This window comes from Carcharhinus amblyrhynchos, chromosome 3 (assembly GCF_965287045.1).
Source record: "Carcharhinus amblyrhynchos chromosome 3, sCarAmb.v2.hapA, whole genome shotgun sequence".
In the NCBI taxonomy this organism is placed as follows: Eukaryota; Metazoa; Chordata; class Chondrichthyes; order Carcharhiniformes; family Carcharhinidae; genus Carcharhinus; species Carcharhinus amblyrhynchos.
Genome location: NC_137326.1, coordinates 65,589,155 through 65,595,154, shown reverse-complemented (window position 1 = coordinate 65,595,154; position 6,000 = coordinate 65,589,155). Strand labels below are relative to the sequence as shown.

General features: G+C 44.4%; 1 protein-coding gene across 2 annotated transcripts in view; it reads left to right on the top strand.

The window, feature by feature from the left end:
- The first annotated feature begins 2,293 nt into the window (after nucleotides 1-2,293).
- The window catches only part of pfas (phosphoribosylformylglycinamidine synthase), a 158,706-nt gene continuing 154,999 nt past the window's right edge, over nucleotides 2,294-6,000 (top strand). For both annotated transcript variants that reach the window (XM_080184918.1, XM_080184910.1), the window contains exon 1: nucleotides 2,294-2,392. The gene's annotated coding sequence lies outside the window, so the exon portion shown is untranslated. The remainder of the gene's footprint in view (nucleotides 2,393-6,000) is intronic.

Sequence of the window (6,000 nt, the reverse complement as noted above, 5' to 3'; positions counted from 1 at the left end):
GGCAATTTAGCATGGCCAATTCACCTAACTTGCACATCTTTGGACTGTAGGAGGAAACCAGAGCACCCAGAGGAAACCCAAGCAGACACAGGGAAAACGTGCAAACTCCACAAGTGACCCAAGCCGGTAACGAACCCAGTCCCTGGTGCTATGAGGCAGCAGTGCTAATCACTGTGCCACTGTGCTGCCCCTTCAGTCTTGTCTTTTGTATGGATGTGCCTGGCTCTGTCATCTATGATGGGGATATTCGTGAAGCCTCCTTCTCTAGTGAGTTGTTTAATTGTCCACCTCCATTCACGACTGTACGTGGCAGGACTGCATAGCTTAGATCTGATCCATTGGTTGGGGACTTGCTGCTTGTGCTGATTGACCTGTTACGCTATTGCACTGAAACAAATATGCTTCAGTCTGCTAGACCCTCATTGATTAGCAACCAAACCCTATCAGCTGTTTCTCTGAGTCTTACTGGCACTACTCTCTCGTTCCCCTTCAGTTAATTCACCTCTGCTTTGGTTCCCACACCTCTGCCAAAATAGTTTAAACCCCCCAGTGTGACACTAGCAAACCTCCCAGCCATACAATTTATGCCCTTCCAGTTTAGATACAACATATTCTTCTTATACAGCTTCCTCCTGCATTGGACAATGGTCCAGCTGTCCAAAACCCTCCCTTTTCCACCAGCTCTTTAGTCACGTGTTGAACTATACTGTCCTCCTATTTCGAGCCTCACTGGCCCATGGCACGGGACGCAATCCTGAGGTGACAACTCTGGGGGTCCTGCTTTTTAACTTTCTACCTAACACCCTAAACAGTTGCTGCAGTACCTCGTCACTCTCCCTATGTCATTATTGCCAATATGTACCACGGCCACTGGCTGTTCACCCTTTCACTTCCTAACGTTTTCTGTCCGTTCAGAGACTGGCAGCAGGGAGACCACAATCGCCTTCCAGTAGATATGAATTAGCCATTAATCAAAGTTTGCTTTCCGAATTTAGTTTCGGCCTGTGAGGGACAGAAACCGGAGAAAGGATAAATCCTCAGTTGGTAAATGTAAAGCAGATCTCCTGGGAGATTGAGAAAACAGAAAATCTAATTTTAAAAATGAACCACATGTGGGTGGAAGAGAAAAAATATGAGATTCAGATGTTTTCACTGTAATGACCAAGGCCATGCAAAGTTAAGGAAAGCACTGGGAAATCTGACATGGGAAATTTGCCCTGTCTGCAGCAGTAGTGCACTTGCCAACTTTAAGGGCATTCAAATGGTCATTGGATAGACATATGGATAATATTGGAATAGTTTAGATTAGAGGGTCATTAGATTGGTTCCACTGGTTGGCGCAACATTGAGGGCCAAAGGACCTGTACTGCACTGTAATGTTCTATGACATGCTTGTAGCTTCATCAGGTTGACACTTCATTTTTAGGTATGTCCAGTGTTGCTCCTGAACATGCCCCTTCCCTGTGTTCTTCATTGAACCAGGGTTGATCCACTGGCTTGGTGATACTGATAGAGGGGGAGATATGCCAAGTCATGAAGTTACAGCCCACAGCACCTCATGGTTGCCCAGTGCCACACCCCAAGATGGAATTTCTTCTCAATGTGAAGATGGGACTTTGTCTCCACAAGGATTGTGCAGTGGTCACCCCCACTGATACTGAGCACCAACTCTCCAGAAACTCCATATTTCCCTCCAAACAACAACAACGTTCACCTCCTGTTCTGGAGCAAACTTTCTTGTCCAAGCTGCTATTGTCAAGTTTTAAGCCTTCAGTTTAATCTTGGTACAAGTCTCTCATTTATTCAACACTACCTTCCTGTTAATAAACACATTTCACAAACGGAAAAACCACAAGTCAAACTTTTAACCTCGGAACCCAGGTGACTGAAACAATGTGTGACTTGAACAAATCCCTGAGTAACAGTGGAATACAAAACAACACATCGTTCCCCTGTCCACTTCTCCATTCAATGCGCTTGATGGATGAGAGCTGTCAGCTCCTCCCAGCCTGTATACATTGACCCAAATCTGACTTCTGGGTCGCGTCTCCGTGGCAACAACGACGCTGTCCCAGTGGCTTCTGCGCCTGTGCAGTGACCCAACGAATCGTGTTTCAGCAAGTGGACCAGGCAAAGAAACGGAGAGAAGCTGCACCTTCACCAACATGGAGGAGATAGAGAAGAACCTTCACCGACAGCAGAGGATAGTCGCTCCTTTACCAACATGACGCTAAGGACGTCTGACCAATTGAGGGTCGCACTTCCCGTGACATCATGGACCTTCCTGATTGGGGAGGAAGTCGCTCCTCCACGTGTGGAACTGCAGTGCAGATAGAGTGGCAGAGGGAGAGATAAACTGTGAATACAGATTATAAATCCATAGAGTGAGAGGGTGAGTAAACCGAGAAAATAGATTTATAAATCTATAGAGTGAGGGTGAATAAACTGAGAATGTAGGTGTATAAATCCATAGAGTGAGTAAACTTTTTTTTATTCATTCGTGGGACATTGGCGTTGCTGGCTGGCCTCATTTATTGCCCATCCCTAGTTGCCCTTAAGGTGGTGGTGAGCTGCTTTCTTGTGAATCACTGCAGTTCATGTGCTGTCAGTTGACCCAGAATACCATTAGGGAGAGAATTCCAGGACTTTGGCCCAGTGACGGTGAAGGAACGATGATAAATTTCCAAGTCAGGATGGCGAGTGGCTTGGAGGAGAACTTGCAGCTGATGGTGTTCCCATGTATCTGCTGCTCTAGTCCTTTTAGATAGAAGTGATCCTAGGTTTGGAAGCTGCTGTCTCAGGATCTTTGGTGAATTGCTGCAGTGTATCTTGTAGATAGGGGAAGCAATGACTTAGTGGTATTATCGCTTGACTATTAATCCAGAAATCCAGATAATGTTCTAGGGATCTGGGTTCAAATTTTGCCATGGCAGAAGGTGGAATTTGAATTCAATAAAAAAAATCTGGGATTAAGAGTCTACCATGACCATGAAATCATTGTCAATTGTGGGGAAAACATACCTGGTTCACTAATATTCTTTAGGGAAGGAAATCTGGCATCCTTATCTGGTCTGGTCTACATGTGTTTCCAGAGCCCCAGGATTGAGGTTGACTCTTAACTGCCCTCTGAAATGGGTGAGCAAGCCATTCAATTGTAGCAATCACTACAAAGTCTCAAAGGACTGAAAATTTGGATTTATAAATCCTTAGAGTGAGAAGGATGTAAACAGATTATAAATTCATAAATCTACAGTGAGAGGGTGAGTAAACTGAGAATTTAAATTTATAAATCCATAATAAGAGCGTGAGTAATTGAGAATATAGATTTATAAATCCATAGATTGACAGGGTGAGTAAACTGAGAATACAGACTTATATATTCATAGTGTGAGAGGATGAGTAAACTGAGAATATAGATTTATATATTCATAGTGTGAGAGAGTGAGTAAATTGAGAATATAGATTTATAAAGAACATTGGTATAGTGTTGAATGAATAGTTTACACCTGCCTCACCCAAGAGAATGAGGACGATGGTATGGAATTCAGGGAGAGAGAGATACTGTGAAGTTCTTGAGCAAATTGACGTAGGGAAGGACGAAGTATTGGAGGCATAGGCAGCCATAAAAGTGCATAAATCTCTTGGTCCAGCTGAATTTCGACCTGGACCACTGTGGGAGACAAGGGAGGAGATTGCAGGGGCTCTGACCCAAATTTTCAATCCCTCTCTGGCCACGGTGGAGGTACACACAGTAAGTGAGGAGGGAGAGTGGGAGGGAGCGAGGGGACTGGTGCCAGACAACTGGAGAACAGCTGACCTGTCTAGTACTAGGATTACTGACACTGCCTTTACTATTTAACATGCTGTCTTTAATTTCCATGCTGTCCTCAACCTTCTGTCTCCCACCCCCTTATCAAACTAGTTTAAACCCTCCCAAGTGGCTCTGTCAGATCTCTCCGCCAGGATATTAGTTCCCTGTCCAGTTCAGGTATAACCTGTCCCTCCTGAGCAGATCACCCATGTCCCAGAAGAGATCCCAACGATCCACATATCTAAACCCCCTACACCAACTCTCAAGCCAAACTTTCATTTGCGTAATCTTCCTAGTCGTACTACCCTGCCATTTAAGGAGCGTTGTAGAGGTAAATCAGGGAACCACAGACCAGTGAGTCTCACGTCAGTGATGGGGAAACTATTAGAAACTTCTAAGGAGAGCATCCATCTCCACTTGGAGAGGCAAAGCTTGATCAAGATAGTTAGCATGCTTTGTCAGTGGGAGGTCATGCCTAACAAATTGAATTTTTTGAGGAGGTGACCAGGTTGTAGATGAGGGTAGTGCAGTCAATGTTGTTTATATGGATTTCAGCAAAACTTTGACAAGGTCCCACATGGAAGACTGGTACAGAAGATAAAGTCACATGGGATAATTTGATAAAATGGGTTCAATATTGCTCAGTTTTGGGAGAGAGGGTGATGACAGAAGGCTGCTTTATTGAGTGAAAGCCAGTGTCCAGAGGGTGGTGATGGTTTGGAATGTACAGCCTGGGAGGGTGGTAGAGGTCGATTGCCTCACATCCTTTAAAATGTATCTGAATGAATACTTGGCACGTTATAATATTCAGGGCTATGGACCAAGTGCTGGCAGATGGAATTAGGTGGGAGGTCAAGTGTTTCCAATGTGTCGTTGTGGACTCAATTGGCCAAAGGGCCTCATCATATAAACCCTACAGTACAGAGAGAGGCCATTTGGCCCATCATATCTGCACTGACCACAATCCCACCCAGGCCCTACCCGCATATCCCTACATATTTACACACTAATCCCGCTAACCTATGCATCTCAGGACACTAAAGGCAATTTTAGCAATCAACCTGACCCGCACATCTTTGGACTGTGGAAGGAAACCGGAGCACCCAGAGGAAATCCGTGTAGACACGAGGAGAACGTGCAAACTCCACACAGACAATGACCCAAGCTGGGAATCGAACCCAGGTCCCTAGAGCTGTGAAGCAGTCGTGCTAACCACTGTGCTACCATGCCGCCCAATTTTTTTTTTCTTATTTAGTACTTAATTTATCCAACTTCAACCAATCAAGTTGAAAGACAAACCTTCCCAACTTGTTATTTAGAATAGCAATTCTAAAACCCCAAAGTATAAAATTTCATTCCCTGACACACAATGGTGGCCTCTTCTGCTCTCTGTGGTTTCATGATTCTGTGAAATCGATGGTATGTGAAGGTGAGTAAATAGAGAATATAGATTTAGAAATCCACAGTGTGTGACGGTGAGTAACCGAGAATATAGATTTATAAATCTATAAGGAGGATGGGAAACTGAAAATATTGGTATATGAAGCACAGAATCCCCACAGTACAGAAGGAGCCTGCATCGATGACAGCCTCACCCAGGCCCTATCCCTGTAACATATTTGATCTGCTAATCTCTCTGACATGAAAGGGCAATTTTTTTTCTATAGTGAGATGGTGAGTAAACTGAGAGTGTAGATTTATAAATCCACAGAATGACAGGGTGAGTAAACTGAGAATATAGATTTATCTATATAAATCACTGAGAAGCTGTGGAAATTGAGAATATAGATTTATAAATTTATATTTAGATATATTGGTGACTACCAGGAGAGGCAGGCAGGTACTGCAGGAGTCTCCTGTGGTTATTCCCTTTCAAACAGGCATACCATTTTGAATACCATCGAAGGGGATAGCCCCTCAGGGAAAATACCAGCAGCAGTGAGGCCTATGGCACTCACTTGGCTCTGCTGTAGAACAGGGTCGGACAAAGAGTAAGCGAGCAGTAGTAATAGGTGACTCGCTAGTTAAAGGCACAGACAGGCATTTCTGTGGCCACAACCGAGACTCCATCTGTGTTGCCTGTCTGGTGCCAAGGTCTAGGATGTCTCTGAGTGGTTAAAGGACATTCTTAAGCGGTAGAGTGAGCAGCCAGAAGTCGTTGTACACATTGGTACCAATGACATAGGTAG